Here is a 23,564-nt window from a genome sequence, read left to right as displayed (position 1 = left end):
GGCTGACCAAGTTCGCAGATGACTGCAAACAGCCAACACAAGCATCCTCCAAAAGGGCCTCATAGAAACAGACAACTGGTGCCAGAGCCATGGCCTCAAGCTAAATGCCAAAAAGTGTATAGTCATCCCCTTTGGCAAAAACAAAGTGCCCACAAATTACCACATAGGTGGTAATCCATTAAGTACAGAAGAAGTAATTAGGGACCTGGGGACCCAAGTTGATAGCAATCTCTTATTTGACAACCACGTGGCCAAAGTGGTTAGAAAAACATTTTATATAGCCCACCTAATCATGAAGGGATTCACATCTAGATCAGGGGAGGTCATCGTGCCTCTTTACTCATCCCTCATCAGGTCCATAATTGAGTACAATGCCCCTTTGGGATGTACCTTACCAGACACCTGCAGCAACTGGAAAGACCCCAAAAGTACCTCACCAAGAGGATCAAAGGGCTCAAACAGATGCCATATGCTGCCCGGTTAAAGAAACTCCAGCTCTACTCAGTGGCATACCGCCTGTTCAGAGGCGATCTGTGCCTGACGTATAAAGCCATGTCCAACCCGGAATTAATGGACATGCTGCACCTCAGAAAATCCAAATCCCATCGAGCTATGCGCTCGAGAGACTTGAACCTCAGCACTGAAAGAAATAGGACATGCTGGAGGAATAGATTCATAACTCAGAGGCTCCCTTCACTCTGGAATAAAATCCCAGTCCAGGTTAGGCAGAGTCCCTCATTGACTCTCTTCAAGAGGAATCTTGATGAGTGGATGGGAGATCGTAGGTTTACCCCGGGTATCACTTCTGTGTCACTGTTAGACAGAGGCACAGTATACTAACCTCGAAAAAGGGCATAGCAAAATAAATTTAAAATGGGTGGCGAAAGCCAAACACATTCTGGCTAGGCTTATAAATGCCCTAGGGCAGATAGCCTAGTATGAACCTATGAACCTATGAACCTATAAGCAAAAATGTCAATAACTATGGACAGGGTGTCAAATACCTAAAAGTATAAATACATACAGTAAACAATGTTCTAAGACCTTAGAGGATCTGTGTTCTAAAAATGTTGAAAAAGTTTTAAAAACAATTTAAAAACAATTTTTAGTACTAAACTATAAAAATGTGCAAGGGAACTCAAGATGAAAACAGGAATAAACTACAACAGTTGCTTCCTTTTGCTAACATGAAATAAAATACTGTATGTGTCACCTCAATAGACTTCTCAACTTCAAAATACAAGTCAAAGATCTGACCTCATTTAAACAGGGGCAGTGTAAGAATTCTGCCTAAGCTGCCAAACAAGTTCACGTTTCTCTAACAGTAACTGATGTGGCCCACCTTTTTCATCAACCACTACCTGATCTATCACTTTAAACAAAAAAGCATGGGTAGGATTCACGTTACAGTGTCTCGCTAGGGCATTGGTGCTACTCTTTTTCCTTATATGGTATGTGTGTTCATAAATCCTTTCTTTTAATTTCCTGTCAGTTTTGCTGATATAAAAAGCCGGACATGACTGACAGGAAGCCAGGTAAACCACTGATTTAGAACTACAACTGTACTGGCCTCTGGCTTTAAACATGTGTTGATCCACTGTGAAACTAGACCCTGTAAAAATTAATTTACAATAATTACATGCTTCACATTTGTATGTGCCTTTTGTTCTAGTGGGTTTCATAATTGTACTTTCCATGATACTGTTTAGATTTCTACCTTTTCTAAAAATAATAACTGGTTTGTCACCTAATTTCTCTACTAAATCCTTCTCAAAGGTCAATAAGTGCCAATTTCTTCTAAGGATGTTGCTAATGAACTTTGCTTCCAAAGTAAAAGGGGTAATAAAACTCTTCTTTTAACAAACCAAGTCTGTACCTGTTGAGCCCACGACTGCTGGTGGTGAACTTGTACTGGGCACCACCGCGCTCAATTCTTCTTCCACATCCAAAACGAAATCCCCTTCTTTTACGGTAAGGATGGGGTTATAAATACCTGACAGTCTCTTACTACAAACCTCTTTTACCACCTCATCAACTAATGACTCTGGGTAACCACGACTCAAAAACATGTGCTTCAACAAGACCACTTCATCGTTAAATGACGTGTCTTCAGATGTCATTCAAGCTGCTCTTACCAGCTGTCCCTTTAGGACAGATTTCTTCTGATGGAATGGGTGACAACTGGAAAAGTGCAACAATGTGTTGGAATACGTAGGCTTCCTGAAAATTTTAGCTAAATAGCCTTTACGTACAGTGTCCCTTACCAATTTCACATCTAAATAACTGATGGCATCCTCTTTGTATGTGTATGTGAATCTTAAGAAAGAAGTACTGCTGTTTAATGCCTCCACAAAGCTACATGCGTCATCTGCACTCCCTTGAAACATGATGAAAATATTGTCCAAAAACCTATTGTAAAGCTTTACTTTCTTATGGGTGTCTTTACTAAATATGTGTTCATGTTCCCACTGTGCTAGAACTAAATTAGCATAACTTGCCCCACATGGGGAACCCATCGCTACCCCTACCACTTGCTTATAGATGTTGCCATTGAAACTGACGTAGTTGTTGTTCAAAATCACATCCAGTAATTCTTGAATCAAACGTATTTCATCACTCTCTGCTTCATAAGAAATAAGTTTCTTAGTGATATATTCTAACCCTATGTCGTGTGGGATGGAGAAATAAAGGTCCACCACATCTATTGTTAAGAGAAAAATGTCATGGAATGTAAATTTTTCTAAATTATTCAAAAAAGCCCAAGAGTCTTTGCATATCTGTTCCTCCCTCACTACATATTTCTTTAATAAGTCATCCACAAACTTAGAGCATGCATACGTAATAGAAGACCTTGCATTCACCAACGACCTCATAGGAGGGTTTTCAATGTTTTTATGTAGTTTAGGTAAACCAAAATGGGTGTTCTTGGCTTCAAAATCACAAGGTAATTATAAACGTCAACACTGATCAACCCTTCTATCAACAAATCCCTAAGGAAGGAAAAGATTCTTTTATAAGCAAAATTCATTTCATTAAGGCTGGACCCCACTTAGATCTTACTATCTAGCACGTCAAACATTCTGTTGTCATAGTCATCTTTGTCCATGATCACCAAACCTCCACCTTTGTCCGGTTTCAAAAACCGGACCAGTAAGACTCTGACCAATCTCAAGGCTTCAGCTTCATCCTCAGTTATCTTCTTAACATTTTTTCTAGCACTCATACGTAGAGACCTCAAATTGGACTCACACATGTGCTCGAACAAAGACAGAGTGGGGCACATGGGTGGGTTGTACATACTAGCCACTCTTAAAGGGTCATTGGTGTAACCCATACCTCCAAAATTTACAGACAAGTTCAATTTTCAAATATATAATTTCAAATCAATCAAAACCCCTGGTAAGTCAAAATGCTCCTCGGGTATGAAAGTCAAACCCTTACTGAAAAGTTCACACAAGTCCTGGCAAATGGTGTAACTTGAGAAATTGTACACCTTGAAGTCACCACTACCATTCAACAAAGTGACAGATGTGTTAGTCATCTGTTGTACTTGTGATTCTCCTTCGTGCCCCTCGTGTTGCATCTCCATGGGTGGTTCTGGCCCCTGTTGGAAAAAGAATCATTCATTTCGTTACTGTTGTAGTGGTTGTTGCCAACCGCATTGGTGACAGGATGCTTGTCAGCAATGTTGTCCCTCCAACTGCCCTCAAACAGGTCTAGATCACTGACTCCTAGTCCTACCCTCACGGGTACCTCAGGATCGTTCCCATTGACCGTGTTCACAACATTTGTATTTTGAGCAAGGGCATGACCAAATATACCCTTACCTTGAGAGGGTGGTGGGTTTGGGTATGCAACCCCATTCTTATAGTCAATGATGTCCCTTCTCAGTTTCTTGAGTTTCACTTCCATGTTCTTGATTAATTGTTGGTCAATAGAAGAAAACACCCTTTTATAATCACAATGGTACCTTATGAACTCAGGGTGTGTTTTAATGTCATTATTTAAAACTGTGATTTCATTAGTTAAAGTCTCAATAGAAATAGAATAATGTTTGCACATCATGTCTATTAATTCAGTACCGTGTTTGTCAAACAACATTAAAAGTTAATTGTAAAACACTGTCCCGCCTCTAACCCCGAAGGGTATTGCCGGGATCGCAAACCTTTCGGTACTACACCCTGTTTCTTACACTCAACAAAATAATTTACTTCCAATTGTAACTTTTTTAGTTTTAACATTTTCTGATCAATCTCCTTTAACTTAAGAGATAAAGACTCACCTCCTCCAGCCGAGCGTTCACTAATGACATATTTTCAGTTAAATCCAAAAGCAGGTTGTGTTTTTAACCATTCTGCAACATTAGGGAGCCATATAAGCCCCGAGGAGGACTCACTTGTTGAGTTTAAATGGATAGGGCCTTCACCACTGCCTCTGTTTACAGGCGAGCTGTGTTTGACAGCAAAATTCATTCCATCAGTTCCAACTTTGTTAACGGCACTGTTAGCTAAAGCCAAACACTCCGATGTTTGCTTTCCTGTAACAGAACCTGCTGTGACCTTCGGTCTTACTGCAGCAATAGGTTGCGATAAACTGTCCACTCTCGTCGACAAATTCTCAAGCTTTTCATTTGTTAACTGTAACAGTTGTGTGAGGCAAGTTGTTTCACTCACACCAGAACCAGGTTGCAATGACACCTGAGAAGTAAGCTCAACAGAGGAATCCAAACCATTGTCGGTAGCCATGAAATACAAACGCTTGAAAATAATGGGAACAACAAACTCTCCAAAACGAAAAAAAACAACACAGGCTCCGATCTGGCTAGAATAACCCCTAAAAAAGTTTAATGTGAAGTGCTTTTCGTCTTCCACCTTTGGAAGACTTCATCAGACAAAAGAAAAAACTTCATACACAGTTTTAAAATGAAAAAGGCGCCAAAGCAAAGCACAGTAATTGGATTCAGCCACCATTCAATTGACTAATTAAATACTAAGTTAAATAATTAAAAGTGTTCTGCATCAAAAAAACTTTTTCTTGTGTTAAAAAAGCTCATGTCAGCAAAATAAAATCATTCTTTAAAACTTCTGCTTAAAACTTACATTTTGGAAAAAACAAAATGCAAAACTGTACTCTAACATAAAGTACAGAAATACTGAATGAAAAGCATAAATGTAGGAAAACGTAGTTATAAATATAAGCTTGGAGTGTAAAAGAAGGAAAAAAAGAACATAATAATAATAATAAGTATAAAATGAGTACAAATATAACAGCAGTTTACTACTCACAACACCAAGAGGTGACAGTGTCTGAAGCAAAAATGTCAATAACTATGGACAGGGTGTCAAATACCTAAAAGTACAAATACATACAGTAAACTGTGTTCTAAGATCTTAGAGGATCTGTGTTCTAAAAATGTTGAAAAAATTTAAAAAACAATTTATAAACAATTTTTAGTACTAGACTAAAATGTTATAAGATCATTTACATTCATCTGGAAAATAATACAGCACCCCAACTCTTTTCAATGAGTGTTATAAGATCATTTACATTCATCTTAGTTACCATCAGTTCAGGCAGCTGGACTCTTAATTTAATCTCTCATCCAAAGGAAGACATTCTCAGGAGTACAGCACTAACTTTATACTGTACTGACGTGTCGGAATTGGGAAATGAATCCAAACACATAATGTGGGAAAATAATCCACAACCTTTTGATCTTCCACTGAGTGTGCTGCCTGTTGAGCTACTGACATCATCATCAATCAAATTTATTGTAACAGGACAGCAGCTTCAGTGAATCCTAGTCAGTCGGTCACCAAAATACAATAAACAATATGTATAGCTCATAATCTAGTAATTACATCAGTTTTTTCAAGTCTTACTTAGCTTACAAAATTTAGGGTTGAAAAATCTGACCAGTATTTGAAAATGGTGGTTACTATGTTTAAAAGGTTTCCTGAAGTAAACAAGTTAACTGAAACATTTAAACTAAAGCAGTAAAACAGATTAAAGCTGCACAACTGCATTCACTAAATTAATTTCAAGTCTGAAAATAATTTTAAATATGGTTGCCACAAATTTTCTGGATGTTCATCTTATGAACCTACCATAGTTCTCAACTTCTTGGAGCAAGAAATCTGGAAAAGCATTAAATAATGGGGGGGGGGGGGCAAAGATCCAAAAATAGGTTCAAATTTTAAATATCCCCCTTATAAACTTAGATATTTGCTAGAATAATGGGTTTTGTATTAGCATGAATTTTTCTGAAGGGTATGAAGTCTGAAACTCAAACATCTGTCATTATTTTCTGACTTCAGGCCTCAAAGATTTGCCCCCAAACCAAAGATTTTATGAGGAACAAACCAAAAATATGAGGCAAAAATCTGAATATCCTGTGAAAATCCATACAGCTGAAATGCATGGAACCTACCATATGAGCTAAAGTTGAATAAAATTCAAATTGTTGTCCTGGACATTATTTTATACACTTACCCACATAAAACCAGTCAGTGGTATACCTAGCATACTTGACACCTGGAGCAGAAATTTTTTTAATACCCCCCGCCCCATGGAGATTTTTTTTATAACATCTCCTCCTCAATGACAATTGTTTTTAGTAATAATCATAAAATGAAATAAAATGGCCAGCAAGAAACAAGCTTAGAGCAGTGATCAAACCCCAAAAGATTCAACCATCCTACTTGAAAGCTTGTCCCAAAGAAATAACCAGTGCCAGAATCATGGACTAAAGCTAACTGTCCAAAATGGATTATCGTCTCATTTGGAAAGTTGAGGAAAGCATTGACAACAGACCCCTAAGAACTGACTCAGTAGTTTGGGATTGGGTAACTTATATGGACAGTTGACCCCAAATTTTATTAGGAAAAAGATCAAAATGAAACAAACAGGGACATTCTGCAAAATCAGGAACAGTTTCAACTCGGTTTTACAAAATATAGCACCCACCGAGAGCAAGAGAGTAAAGATTGCAGCATATTTCATGGAAATACACACCAGTCACGTAAAGGCAGACTACAAACTAAGCAAACAATATGAGAGTAACCTGTAGACCAAATATATTAGGCAAATACAAGAACATTCTGTAAAACTGGGGACAGTTTCAAATATGTTTCATACAATATTTCATTTTATTTCATGCAAATGCACACTAACCAGCCTTTAAAATAATATAAAAGGTCAAAGTTACTGACACCCCCGAAAAGCATAAATATTCAGATTTATTCACACAAATGCATCTTAAGTGTGGAATGTAAGCCAACCAAGTGAAAAGGAAAAGTTACATTCATCCACAGCACATCTGACCAACCCCCCCCCCCCAAAAAAGGATAAAAATATTCCTATCTATAACCACAAATATTGACTTGCCAGCCTTAATGTCAGAATTTAAGCTGAACAAGTGAAAGAGGAAGTTACTTTAATTCACAGTCCAGCTGGCTACCCCCACCCCACAAAAACAAAAAGAGGGCAAAACAGTACAATGAAAAAAAACCATAAATATCCAGTTTCAAAGTATTTAAACAAATGTGTGTGTGTGTGTGTATATATATATATATATATATATATATATATATATATATATATATATATACACACACACACACACACACACACACACACACACACACACACACACACACTAGCCTAGCCACCATTCCCCCTCCCCCTCTCCAAAAATAAGAAAGAAAATCTGGTTATATTCAGATATTTTTCAGTCTGGTAGTCCACAATGCCCTTTTGCTGTGATTAATCCAGTTTGCTGGGTTCAGTTAAACAGAACAAAACAAAAAAAATGTCCACTACAAAGCTCTCTACTGCACTGTACTACTGTACAATTAGAAGGCTGTTGTTAATTTTAAAAATAACTGTGGTTCTCTCCTTTCTTATCTGTGTTTCCTTCTGTTTCCTCCAATCCTGTACCACTTTTTGTGCATGGACACACAAATGCACAAAAGAGGAAGAAACAAAGTGTTTACATCAGAGTTGGATCATGGTCAAATGGGGGCATAGGCAGGGTAATGGATCACCCCGCAGCATCTTGTCCTCCCCACAGCCATTCCAGTGGTCCATTGCTTGGCTATTTCTCCCTGTTTACCATAAACACTGTTCAAACCTTTCAGTGCACAAACTATTTTCTTTCTTACTTCTACAATGATCGCAGATATTTTGATTTAATTTAAAATGTTTATTTCAAAATTTAAAGCAGAAACACTGATAGACATTTGCTATAAAAAAAAAAACAAAAACAAAAAAATACCTTCTCACAATCTCACACTGAAAACAGCACTAACAGTAAACTTCTCTGCCCTTGAATCTCACATTCATCGAAATGCATTGAAACCCACATTCAGAGAAAATGCATCTGACTAGAGGCAGATAAATAGCCCCCTTGCATTCATGTGTTCTTTGATTCACCTCTCTGATTGTATTACATTATAATTCTTACATAATACAGCACCACATGTTACAGTGTGTTTAAATGTGTAGTTTTGAACATTTTTCCAGTAAACAAAGAAACAAAACACATGACCCAATAATGACAAAACTGCCCATTTCAGAACATTTCAACCATAAAAGGCCAATCAGGCATCTGTCATTACAATCCCCCAATATCAGTCAATAAGCACAATCTGCAGAAGTAAAAGTCATCTGAATGATTCCACATTAAAGAGGTCAATAACTAAAGAAGAGGTTACTGCTCGCAAACAACTTTATATTTCAGGGTTTCGTCTACAAATTCAGTGCATGCTGCCCTTGAAGAACTAATTGCCTATGTTGCATTAAAAAAAAAATTTGTAAGCTGGTAACATTGCAATAGGGAATGGATGGCAAACTGACAACAGGTTCATAGTTACTGGCCATCTCATCCAAAAGAAGACACATTCAGGACTGTAATACCCCCCCCCCCTTAAAGTACACCACAATATCTGCAATGTGCCTGCATACTGTGGGAGAAGAACCCACAGTCTTCTACATCAAAACCAAGTATGCTACCTGTTATGCAATGACCATTTACTAAGCAAAGCAGTTACAGATTGGAAACAGACTTAGCATGAGAAGCAGTGAACTTCTCTTCCCTTGAAGCTCACAGTTCTTTGAAAATGCACCAAAACTCATTTTGGTAGGTGGTGTAGAGGATTCAGGGTCTTGTTTCCTTGTACCGAGGTACAGTGTTTGAGCCTGTGGAAACTTACTAGGGCATTACACTCACACACTCTGGGTGGACACTATCTTAATCCAGTCTGGAGTAACAGTGGCAATTGTATTTAAATTTCTGCACACATATTAAGTAAGCAATAGGGTGTGTGCATCAATGCATTTAGGGATACAAGTAGACAAAGGGTATTCTTAAAGAAGAATGCCCTTCCTTAAAGGATCTGGCTTTGGATTACATATGAAGGCTGCACCCCTTATTGTGTGCACCCAGAGTGGACTGCACCTTCCACCCCTGCATTAGTCTGCCTCTACTAACATCATGCAGATGAAACAACAGATCACCATCATTTGTTTTGCTGATGTGGTAATTATATAAAATAATAGCTAATTAGTTTCCTCTAGTGCATTTCATTGCTTTCAAGACTTAATTCAGTAAAAGAAATTAACATCATAGACTGTAACCCTTTTATGCTGCCAAGTGTATCTTGTCAGGTTACCACTGTAAGACCATGGAGTGCCTCTTTAACTACGAATTATGTAAAATAATATACTTTCATTACAAACATAATAAAGCACAACATTCAAATTGGCAAGAGAGGGCATAAAGCTGCTAGAAATTAGGTCCTCGTTTGGGAATATTACAGAGAGCAGAACCGTCAAGTGGTTTATACTGGGCAAATCCATTAATTCTTTCATTATCTTTGTTTCAGATTTTGACTAGTAAGAGAGGGTCAGGTCATTGCTATACAGTATCATTGTCAATTTTGGCCTTTATGCTAACAGAGCATTAATAAAGACCGAAAACAAAATGGTCCTAAGAGTGAGCCTTGTGGCATCTCTACTTCAGTTTTGGGGGTACTGTGGAGCATGACCAAGGACTGTACAAGAAGGCACAGTTGTGACCTTTTGGTGTCTAACTTTTATATGCCAGTTTATGTGCCATTTTAACTTTTAGGTTTTGTTCCCTGGACACTGGGTTGCTACTGCAAGGTGGCAGGAATCAGAACCTTGAAACTGTGGAAAGTTTAAGTCAGCATTTGCAAAATTTTAAGATTGTTGTTTTCACAATTAATTTGTATGGGACGACTGATGATTATGGGCAAAGAAACAAGGATTAATAAACACTGCAGTGAAAGTGCATTCCATGATCAATGTGGCCTTTTATACCATCGCTAAACCTTGTTGTTCAGAGCTTTTTCCACTTTCCTGTACTCACCAGCTCCAGATTATATCATGATTGCCTTTCCTGCTGCCTTAAGAGACCTTTTCATTAAGTCTCAGAAGCCTAAGCATATATGGAACAGGAAATAATTTTTAAGATATAAGGATTTTTTAAATCTGAACTTTCTTCATCTGGTTAGCCTCTAAGGAGGAAAAAAGATAACACTTTACAACTTTTGTGCAATGGAATGGTCAGACACAGAATGTTTTTTTTTCCTGAACTTTTTTACCCGAGTGTGTATTACAATTATCACAAGACTTCATTGCATAAAAGTGCATTTGCACCAGTATGCTGCTATTTTTTTTAATTTTTATACTTTTATTATTATAATGTCTGTTAAGTCAAGTCTAGTACCGTTCCTTGAAATCTGAAATGATCCATACTCAAATATATGTTATCTTCTGCTTGAAAGTAGCTTACTGAAATATATATACTTTCTAAACAAATGCAGTCAAGGGTACATGCTACTTTCATAAAAATAAAATCTGTACAAAATAAAAGAAAGTACCCCCCACCTGACACATGGGACTTCACTTCCACACTCACCATAGAGTACCATTCTCACTATAAGATGGCCTTAACTCAGAGAAAAAGTGATGACTATTATAATAAAAAGTATGTTACCCGTGTTGTCTGAGACACTGCAATGTTGGATTCAGATAAAATATAATATGAGCCAGCAGACATCACTACAAAGAAAAATAATCAAGCAAATGTGGCAAAACAATGCATTGAACAAATGAATGTCAGCAAATTAAAAAAGATCATCTAAGTCTGAGCACCCGGATGGATCTCCTGTATTACCAGGTAGCTACTGCTTAGTTCAATGCCTAGATAAAGTTATGTTTGCTATATCTTTAATACACTGTGTTATTGTTGCAATTGTATCACTATATATCTACTTATTTTGTATTGGAAATGAAAAAAATTATAATTTTGTTAAAAAGGTAAGCTTGACTAAGTGCCACTGCCTAATGTAATTTTGTTTCCACAATTCCCCTCTGCTCATTAAACCATCCCTCTGTCTGCTCACTAGGCTTGTTTATTCCACATGGGATAAGATCCCAATGGCCTACTCATTCCCTTAGGGATGATAGCTGAGTAAACCGGGATTGAACTGCCATTTGCAAAGAGATCACAGTTTTTGTCTTTACGACTGTAACCCTTTGCACTTGTCCAGTGAGCATTCTTCCTTGGAGGTATTGCATTGGACACGGTAGTGAATGTCACTCACATTTGTTATTGATACAAGCCTACTGACAACCTCACCTCTTGGATCATGTACATTGACATTGAGCAAGCTTCTCTAGTCATTGTTAGGGATACTGGTGCAGTCTGTGTGCTCCTGACCTGCCCATCCCTACTTCCAGACATGGGTGGGTGAGTTAAGCCCCTTCACTCTTCTTTCTCCCTCCTCAGCCAGCTCCAGCAGGTGTCTAAGCCACAAACTGAACTCAAGTCTTCTGGTTCAAAGCAGAATTCTATCCTTCTATGCCTATAGAGCTAACCCAGCCTATTAGCATAGTTTTGCTGGATTGCTGGACTGGCACAAGTACAGGATTAACATTTTCAGTGGCTTACTTACATGGTCCTGTCATCTGTATATGTTCCATCAAGTGTTAATTTGTTTACACACCAAATAGCAGACCACATTATTTCCTTTTTAACAGAAAAGAATATCAAATAAAAATATATGCTTGTGCTTTATTTTGAAGTTAAACACCATTGTTTCTAATTTTTTGCCTAGGTTACCCTGGTACATGCCAGAAAACTCCCCTATGTTTTCTTTCTGGATTGTTTCACAGAGATTGCCTGACCTTGTGTATGGCCTTATCAAAAGAGAGCATTAACTCTCAAACCTGGCTTTGGAAGTTTGGTAGTAACACAAACACTACATATGTGGGTTCCTTATCCTACAAGCACGAGTTATATACATGCATTAATCTTCAGAGCGAGTTATATAGCTCAAATGCATGTGTCTTCATATTCATTAGAGATCCTATTCTGCTCAATCAAATTGTTGCAGTGATATTCATGGTAAATAGCATATGGAATCATCTGGTACTATTGTTATTATTATTTATCAATATGAACATGCTTTCATGGAGCACTAATGGATTTTAAAGTCCACTGGAAATATATAATCTGTCTAACAAAATTAAGAATTAGTATCAAACAGTATTTGTCTTCAGGAAACCCTTTTGGGTTTTAATAAACATCATATATATGTTAAGATGAGGTTTTAAGAATTATACAATCGAAGTTTGTTAGTACTCAAAATATGCATTCTGATAGGACAGAGCAGTCAGCATTCCCACTGTAAATTTAGCATTACCCGCAAGAAAAAAACGGGGAACCGTAGGTATTAAAAATCGCTACAGCAACCATGTTCCACATTCTGCCAAAACTAGGAAAACAAACTTAACTATCAGAAGGGGAGAAGTCAAACTTCTACCCTCCCCAAATGGAAACAATAATAAATATATATATATGATAAGTCTTGTGGGTAATGTGGTTAGAGTTGTAGGTGCCACTTCTGAAAGCAAAAACATTTGCCAGTGGGATACTACAGGGCTCAGTTTTGGGCCTTGTCCTACTTATTATCTGTTTCTCAGTTGTTCAGGCCAGCACTCCTGGCCTACAGCTCACTAAGTTTGAAGACGAATGTAAACTGGATGCTGTTATTCGATCTTCCACTGACTCGCAATTGCTCCAACATGAGTTACACCATGTTTACAACTGGTACAAGGAAAATGGCCGCAAATTAAATGTGAAAAAATGTAGCATATTTCAGTTTGGTAAGCAACTCAGTTTCACCTATCATATAGATGATGCACTCCTGCAAGAAGACATAGTTGTAAGGGATCTGGGTCCTCTTGCTGATTATTCCTTATCATTTGACCATCATGTCTCCACAGTAGTTAGGAAATACTTCTGTCTGGGTCATCTCATTTCTAATGGCAACTCCACTAGATCCAAAGGCGTCTTAATTTCTCTTTACGCATATTACATCAGGCCCAATATTAAATATAATGCACCTTTTTGCATGTATTTGTTTAAACATATTACACAACTTGAGAAACTTCAGAGATTCATGACTAAATAGATCAGTGGCCTCAAAAATTTGTGTTATCAGGAGAGACTGGCAGCCCTTTTTCTGTACTCAGTCTCTTACAGACTCCTCCATGTATCTATGTCTAAACTTTCAAGCCTGAAAGATCCGACTCTGTTTGCCCTCTTATTCATTATCATAACTAATGGTACTTCAAATACTTGGTTAAGGGCACAAAACCTTCATCAGCAGATAAATAAGAGACTTTGGCATGATAGATTCATATCCCAACATATCTTTCAGTTTTGCAGCAAACTTCCACTACATGTCAAGCAGAGTAGCACCCCCTGCCACCTTTAAGGTAAACCTAGATAACTGGGTGGGCAACCTCAAATTTTCCCCTGGTCTATCGTGTCTTGCCCTCATAGAGGTGAGACAGAACTTCTAAATAGGTTTTTTGGCTAGGCTTGTAATGGTCGGCAAACTGATTATGTAGTACTTATCCATGAACCTGCAAACTCATTTTTTAGACATTAGGATCTTGCGAGCGTGCTCAAGAAAACAGTCGCATGCATGCACACTCCTAAATCTCAAACCAACATAAAAGATAAACAAGAGGAGAGAAGGTCTAGTAAGGACTAAAAGCCATTATTAATTAAAAATGTAAAGAAAAACTGGCTTGAACAATGCCAGTCAACAGGAGTAAGTAAGTCTTTTTAACAAAATGATTTTACCATTTTTATTTCCTAAAAAAATCAGAAACTCTGCATTTTGCATGGTGTACTGTGCACATCAAAATAACCAAGATGGTGCTTCAACAAAGTAATAATTTAAGGGTGTGCACACTTATGCAACCAGCTTATTGTATGTTTTTTATATATTATATTTTTCCCCTAACAGATTTGTTTGTTTTTTAATTGAATTGTACAGGTTATAGGTTACATTAAAGGTGAGAAAAGTTTTGAAATGATTTATTGTGGTCTCATATTTTTATATCACAAAAACCTGGCATTTTAACAGGGGTGTGTACACTTTTTATATCCACTGTATGTATACCAACTCCATTTTCACAACATTAGAAAAAAAGAAAGTCACTGCTGCTTCCAACAAATAAATAAATAAAACATTTGAGGGAACATGGGCAAAATTCTTGACTAGGCTTATAAGGGCCTCTGGGCCAATAGCCTAGTATAATTCTATGAAACTATGAACCTATAAAACCAGGTAACTCAAAAAAAAGGTGACAAAATTGACATTATGTAGTACTTATCCAAAAGCCAAATGAACCACTCTAACATTACAATGAATAAAACAGCAAACACACTGATATTGAACAATCATTTTTTTGTTTTATTTTGCTCATACAGGAACAGGCACATAATGATTATGATCTACTGCTCCAAGGACAAGATGGGAAACAGTAAAAGTGCATGCATATTGTGATCTTAAAATTTAAGTAGTAAGATAAAGAAACTATTACCTGTTCACCCAGTACGAGAACTTGAGGAGAACTTAGATAAAATGCAGTACAGTCTGTAAATCATCATAACGTACTTCTGTACTGTCAAATGTTGGAATGAATTTAATGAACTCAGGTATCATATATCCTACCCTCATTGTAATGCCAGCCTTTAGGAACTGGACACTGTCCTACTGCCCTGTACGTCTTTGGGGAATTTAATTCTTAACAGGAAATTATCCCAATCTTTAATCTGATGTAGGCATCTGCAGGAATCTGGCCCCAGTCTGACATGATTCTTTACAGCATCTATGCCCAATGGTCCACAAATGCAAGTTTAACACATCCATAGGAATGTTTGACCCGGGTTATAGTATGTAAGAGAATATATGATGGGGGTGTGTGGCCAAGATGGCAGTGTGAAAGCAGGAGCTCTGAAAAGTTCTGTGACTTTATTTAGTTATTCTGAGTAATATTTCATAAAAAGCTAATCACTGAAGGTTTAACAATCTCTGTATATTCTTTAAGAAATAAATAAAAGCTTTATAACTTCAGTATCTTCAGATTTAAAAACCGTTTCAATCAGAAACTTTATTTAAGTCTTAAAGAGACTGTAAAATGCGCTACACTAAAAATAGTACACAGAATTAATCTCTGAAGAAAGAAATCCAGTTATTGATCTCAAGCATTTAGGGCAGTTTGACTAAAATGAATAAGGTGGACTTAATAACTGAGAACTTTAAAGAAAAAAAGTGAAAAAAATAGAAGCACAAACAGTGGAAAAAGACTCAGTAAAATACAACTAAAACCAAAAAACGAACTCAGTCTGGCACACTGGAGCCTGTAAAGACAAACAGAAAAGTTAAATAATCCAATCTCCATTACTGAGAAACTCCAGCAAAACACCTTTGTTTAAAAATAAATTTAATCACATATAATTAAGTGCTTTCATTCCTTCCAGGGAACTTCATCAGAATACAAACTGGAGATATTCTGGCACTTAAATAGTATAACCAAATTATTACATCACAGAAAATCCAGTAACCCATTGGTCCCCCCAAAATTGACAAAAATTATTAAATTAAATATGTAATAAAACAACAGACCATAAAATCCACACTAAACATTTGAGTCTATATTATATTGTTGAAACGGCATTACAGCGAATGCTGTTTCGACAACAAATATAGAGTGAAATCCCAAAACAGTGAAAGCTGAGGTCAGCGATTTCTCTCCTAGGGAAAAAAATCACTTGGCCTGAGCCGTGACATTGCCCTTTATCCCACTGTAGTGCAATCTCGAAGTTGGTATATTTAATTAGGGGGTGTGGGGAGCACAGCCCTCACATTGGGGGTGTGGGGGTGAAGCCCCCCCCCACTTTGAAGTGTTTTTACTGGTGTATTTTGTCCTGTTGGTCTACTGTTTTTTTTCCCTAGAAAAAAAATTGGTGACCTGGGGTTTCACTGTTTTCAAATTTTGCTCTATATTTGTCATCAAAACAGCATTTGCTGTAATGCCGTTTTGACAATATAATATGGACCCAAACATTTGCACCTGTTCAAATTTCATCAAGTCCATCATGAAACAAAGGGACAGTGTCTGGAAAGCCTGGAGCAAATGTAAACAAACTCCTCTTCAACTCAAATACAAACAACTACGCAATCTTGTTAAAAAACAGGTAATAATAGACAAGAAGTCATTCTATAACTCAGGCCAGAACAAATGTACCTCAAACCCTCATAAATTCTGGACAACACTCAAGAACATCCTCTACCCTGGTAATCCCTCTAACCCTCACCCTACCAAACACAACTCCTGAGGAAACAGCTACCCTACTTAATTCACACTTTATCTCCTCCATCCAAAATCTCCTACCCTCTCAACCTACCTCTTCCTCAGTACATATCCCCTCACCCACCCCTAACACTACACCCTTTTACTTCAAGCCTGTGCCCACAGCCTACATCAAACCCTGCTCCCCCTCCACTGACAAATTACCTCCTACCTTCCTCAAACTCGCAGCTGACTCTATTGCCTACCCAGTAACAATATTAATAAATAGATCTATGCAAGAATCTACTGTTCCTACCCTTTGGAAATCCTTCTACACTATCCCTCTCCACAAAGGAGGTAACTCCACTGACCCTTCAAACTACCGACCCATTGCCATTCTGTCCCCTCTATCTAAGATACTAGAAAAATGCATCCACACTCAACTTATGGATCACCTTCTCAATCAAAAACTACTCACCCCTACCCAACATGGCTTTCGCCCCTCTCAAAGTACAACTACTGCTCTACTTTCCTTTACTCACACCATTGCAGAATCTTTGGACAACAATAAACTTACTTCCTGTCTCTTTCTTGACCTCTCTAATGCTTTTGATACAGTATCTCATCCACTACTACTATCTAAACTCTCTAACTTTCACCTCTCCTCCCCAACCCTCAACTGGTTTGCCAGCTGTCTGTCAGAATGCAAACAATCAGTCAAATGGCTCTCTCCCCTTCTCCTTTCTTACCTCTCTCTACTGGTGCTCCACAAGGTTCCATCTTGGGTCCCCTCTTATTCAACATCTTCACAAATGACCTTTTCACCTCTTGCCATCTGTCCTCACTCATACAATATGCAGACGACTCCACAATCATTTCTACAGCCAACAACATCTCCGACCTACACTCCCTAACCCAAACAGCTCTACTTTCCACTGAACAGTGGCTTTCACAAAACCTACTGATTCTCAATCCTACCAAAACCAAACTCTTACTCTTCCTGCCCCACTCCCTTAATCATCATAAACTCTCCTTTGTCATTAAGTCTCTCAATAACACAACTATCATACCTGACACCCACACAAAACTCCTTGGAGTCATTATCGACGATGACTTAAAATTCAATCAACACATACAGCAATGTATAAAGAAAACACATCAGAAGTTAGGTCTGTTATACCGAAACAGAAAGTATCTCAGTCCAGAAGCTAGATTCACCCTAGGACAAGCACTTCTCCTCCCCTCACTCCTCTATGCTGCTCCAGTTCTCACAAATATCCAAAAAACTACCCTGAGTAAACTCCAACAATCCTACCACAAAATAGCCAGATTCATCACCAACTCCCCAAACAACACACACCACTGTATTGTTTTGAAGTCTCTACAATGGCTAGAACTCCCACAACTACTACATCTCTATCAATTTCATATGTTGCACTCTATGCTCTTTAAACCATCCAACCAACCATCCCTATCTCTCCTTGTCTCTGTCTACACCCCATCTCGACCCCTCCGTACCTCTAATCAACAATTGCTTGAAATTTACCACCCAAACAAGTCAGTAGGTAAACTACTCTACAAACACTCTGTGGCTCAAGCCTGGAACAAACTACCCCTTGATATTCGCTCAATCTCTCACACTCCACTATTTAAAAAGAAACTAAAGACTCATTTACTCAATTACAAAATTTGCCCCTGCTATGACCCAACATAATTTCTCTCCTCCCCCCACTTAGGAATCACTCTGTCTATCCCCACTAGTACAGTTACATAGCGAAAAAAAAAAAAAGCCTTGTACTGTCATATAACTATTGTTGATGTTGTTTTGTATATTGTGTTACTATTGTAAGACTAGTTTGCTGTGCTTGTATACTACTGTTTGCTGTGCTTGTATACTACTGTAATATTTTTATTGTACTATTCTGGAGCTTTTCTCCTCGGGTCTCCACTGAAAATGGGACAAAATCCCAGTTGGACTAACCCGGTCAACAAATGTCAATAAATAAATAAATAAATGTTAAAAGCGTATCAAAAAACAAATATTATCTCAGTACTTCAATGCTTGCCTTTTTAAAGCAGGAATGATTGAATAATGTTTGTTCAAACCAGGAGGGGGAGCAGGCCTCTAGTCTCAACTGCCATATAAGTGCCTTATATTCAAGACTGGTTTCCCAGTCCCCACCACTTTCTAAAGACTTCACCTGTTCAAGTATCCAAAACTTAAATTTCATTTGGGAACAACAAGACTGGGTACATTTAAGTGTGGGATGTGTGCTCAGTGCCCTTTTATCTCTAATTTGACTGAATTACAGATCAGTGGGATACAGGATAAACTTGTGGCATCTGGATACTATACCTGTCACACAAAAGGGGTGGTTTATATTGCTTACTGCATTGTGTGCCCTGCTTATTATGTTGGAAAAACTGAAAGAAAATTAAAACAGAGAGTTTATGAGCACACGTATGACATTTGTACAGGAAAAGCAACTAATGCACTTTATAAACATTCGTTGAGTTTTTCCCAAGCGAAATTTAAGTTTTGGATACTGGAACAGTTGAAGTCTTTAGAAAGGGGTGGAGACTGGGAAGCCAGTCTTGGATACAAGGAACTTATATGGCAGTTAAGACTGGAAGCCTGCCCCGCCCCCTGGTTTGAACAAACATTATTCAATCATTTGCACTTTAAAAAGGCAAGCATTGAAGTACTGAGATAATATTTATTTTTTGATACACTTTTAACATTTTGATGAAATTTAAACAGGTGCAAATGTTTAGTGTGTATTTTATGGTCTTTTGTTTTATTACATATTTAATTGTAATATTTATTGTCAGTTTTGGGGGGACCAATGGGTTGTTGGATTTTCTATGATGTAGTAATTTGGTTATACTATTTAAGTGCCAGAATAACTCCAGTTTGTATTCTGATGAAGTTCCCTAGAAGGAATGAAAACACTTATGAGTGATTAAATTTATTTTTAAACAAAGGTGTTTTGCTGGAGTTTTTCAGTGATGTAGATTGGATTATTCAACTTTTCTATTTGCCTTCATAGGCTCCAGTGTGCCAGACTGTGTTAGTTTTTTGTTTTTTTGGAAAAAAACAAATAGATCTTCTGAGAAACCTAACAGAGCAACAACATGCACAAATAACCAGCAATACCTCTCTTCACAGAATGTCCAGATATTTGCCTCAGAATTTCAGCTTGTTCCTCATAAAGGAATGAAATTAGTAAATAATGTCATACATTTGTGTTTCAGACTTCATATCCTTCAGAAAATGCATGCCCTATTATTCAAGCAACTTTCTAAGTTTATAAGAGCAATATTTAAAATCTGTCCCTATTTTTGTGCCTTTGTATAGTTATCCCCTTTTGGAAAAAACATGTACCCATGAATTACCACATAGGTGGCAGTACACTAAACACCAATCGTGTGATAAGAGACTTAGGGACACAGGCACAGGTGGACAGTGGTCTCACCTTCAATAACCACATCACCACAACAGTCAAGAAATCCTTCTATGTGGCACACCTCATCACTAAGGGCTTTTCATCCAGAAAAAAGGAGGTCATTGTCCCACTGTACTCATCTCTCATTAGACCTATTATAGAATACAACACCCCATTTGGTATGTACCTCTCAAGACATCTGCAACAACTGGAAAGGCTACAGAACTACCTCACTAAAAGAATCACAGGTATAAAGCAGATGCCCTATGCTGACCACCTTAAAAAACTCCAGCTATACTCTGTCGCATATCGTCTACTCAGAGGTGATCTCTGCTTAACATACAAGGCCATGTCAAACCCAGAGCTGTTGGACATGCTACACTTAAGGAAATCCCAATCCCTCAGAGCCACACACTCCAGAGATCTAAACCTTGTCATCACAATAAACAAAACATGCTGGAGGGATAGGTTCCTGACCCAGAGACTCCCCAGACTCTGGAATAGACTGCCCATACATGTCAAGCAGAGCACCTCATGGCCCTCTTCAAAAGGAACCTTGATGATTGGATGGGAGAAAGAAAATTCACCCTGGGGTTCACGTCAGTCACCCTGCTAGACAGGGGACCAGGGTAGTAAATAGTGTGGGAAGAAATAGCCAGGGAATTGTTATGGCTAGGCTTGTATAGGCTCTAGGGCCAATAGCCTAGTACCAACCTATGAACCTATGAACCTATGTACCCCTTTTATTTCAGGTTTTGTCCAGATCTCTTGGACTAAGAGGTTGAGAGGTATGTAACCGGCATAGAAGTAAATTTAAATTACCACGAAGGAAGAATCTCTGAGGATGTGAGACATATAACATTTCTTTTTAAGCAAAACAATTGGCTTACTGAAAATGTTGATGACATGGAAAATAAATTTAGAAGAAATAATTTTTATGTTCATTACAAACCAAGGGGAATAGGAGATAATGGTTATGTAACTGTATTGAAGCATTGCTTCAATAATATGAATTTGGCAACCTGTATGTTTCCAAGATAAGGGATAGAATTGAATGGGAATCAGAAACTATCTGTTCAGAGGTGGGTTATTATTGAAAATTGACTGCATACATAATTTATATATGCAGAGTGAGAGAGCTTCCAAATATACAGCTTAATTGACTGAAAAATTATACACGTGTAAACTAAAGGCTGTAAGTGAGAAAAGTGCTAAATGAAGCTAAGAACTGCCACAGATATTAAAAGTTAAAATGCTTGTAATTTCATGGCATCCAAGATAGAATATACTAAGAAATAATCAGACAGAAACCACTCACAGTAGAATGAATGTGGCTATTGTAAAAAAGTAAAGTTTGTAGACTTTGCAGAGGTCACAACCATTTCAAAAGAAGACATAAGCATTAAATTAAAATGTTACAGTAAGATGTGCATTTATTAGAGGTGAGAGGGAATTACAATATGGAAATGTCTGTGAGCACAACTGTGTTGTACAGGCAATGCAGTGCGTACTGCAGACAATGATAAAGTTATTGCTTTTGGTAATGATGATAGTGCTGATTCACCTTAAATTGTTAAGTACTGAAATAACAGCTGTTACAGAAGCTGATGATCAAAGGCATTAGTGTTATGTACAAGGGCTGAGTTCTTTCCACTGTCTGAATACACATTTAAGGATTGAATCTCACTCATAGAAAGTAGCATTCCAAGATATGGTAAACTCAGACTTCATATATGTAGGTCTGGATTTTTGGTCATTCAGTCTCACTGTTCAAGGTTACCAAATGTTCTCCATCTACTTATGATCATACTGATTTTATTTTTCATGTTTTATTTAACATTTGTTAACCAGGGTAGAGCACTGATCCTCATGGACCATTTTCAGACTCTGTCCAGGAGAATACATAAATGGTAGAACAAACAACAAAGAGAACAAAAGTCTGAACAATAAATAATATATGACATGTCAAAATCTCTGATATGCAAGCTTACAGAAGAAACAATAAATAGTTGACTAAGCTACTGAATCCAACTGATGATCTATTATTTCTAGGTCAAGACACAAATGAGTTATTAGGTGCATCTGACTTTAAGACGTTATAGCCATCTTCTAAGAGTGAAAATGACTTGATAAGAGATAATTTGGCTCAGCCATTCTTCATTAGTGAGTAAACCTCATTATGATAAGAAAAGACTTTTTACAAACTTTTCTCCTGGGGAGGGTGACCTAATGGTTAAGGTGTTTGCCTTACAAACACAAGGTGCAGGGTTTGAGTCTCACAAGGGAAAACTGGCTAGGCTTAAAATGGCTCGCAAGGGCAGTTAGCCTAGTACTAACCTATGACCCAAATGTTTAGGCTGCAAACAATGACAATTCTATTCAACCCAACTACATTCCAGGTCTTGGGACTGAGTGCTTAAAATGAGTGGCCATTGATATTCATAGCACTGTTGCCCCACTGGACTCTGATCTGAGCGAATAATGCACACCATCTGTGGTAAGTTTATTTGCCATGGATGTATTGTAGTTAAACTGCTGTAATTTAACTAAGATGGTGGAAAAAACTACTTGCACTTACTTGTAGGTGGGTAACCACTGGTCTGCACCGAAGGTGCTACATTGATGCTCCCACATTGGGGAGAGTAGCATGAATCCATAGATTCCACATTCATTAAGGTGATGACAAGTCAGTTAGAGCTTACACATTCTGTCTGATGCAATCATTGGTACCTTTTCACAATATGCAGTCTCTTAAGGGTGCTGAGAGCATGCATACTATGATAGTAAGCACACGAGTACTGAAAACAACTCTTCTGTCAGCCCGTCTTCACATTAGAGTACTGAAAACAACTGTTCCATCAGCCCATCTTCACATTTCAGCAGAGTCAGCAAGATAGTGCATAAGCCTACTGTCTATGTACTGAATGTGTGAGAGCTTTAATTCACCTGATGACTGTGGTGACATGCTAATGAATAGTGGCTACCACCAGGATCCTAGCAATGCCAAAAATAATCACCAGCAATCTCAACATCCTGAAAATGGTTATGTTCATGTATGTTTACAATTAATTCATAAATATGAGGTACTGAGAAATACTTTTAATGGAGCTGAATTTACCAGTCCTTACCATATTATTTCAGTACTGCAATACATTTTATCAATAAACATGATTCTGCAGCATTTATTATAAGAATAAGGCCTACACTGAGGCCAGTGATTTTATTCAGTTATACACTGACTGTGATGGTTTAAATAAACCATAATTCTAATTTAACAGTAACCCATTAAGTTTATAAGCTCATATTTATTTAAAACATGTAACCATTTTACTAAATAATATAATGGAAATATGTGTTAAAGAGAAACTAACTTTGGTGGTCACAGTGGTCAGAAATACCAATGTGGGAATGTTTATTGACTAGCAGAAAGCCAGGCAC

Source organism: Protopterus annectens, chromosome 14.part0 (genome assembly GCF_019279795.1).
Source record: "Protopterus annectens isolate FY-2018-M chromosome 14.part0, PAN1.0, whole genome shotgun sequence".
NCBI lineage: Eukaryota > Metazoa > Chordata > Ceratodontiformes > Protopteridae > Protopterus > Protopterus annectens.
The sequence above is the reverse complement of the archived record's forward strand: the minus strand, read 5'-3'. Positions refer to the sequence as shown.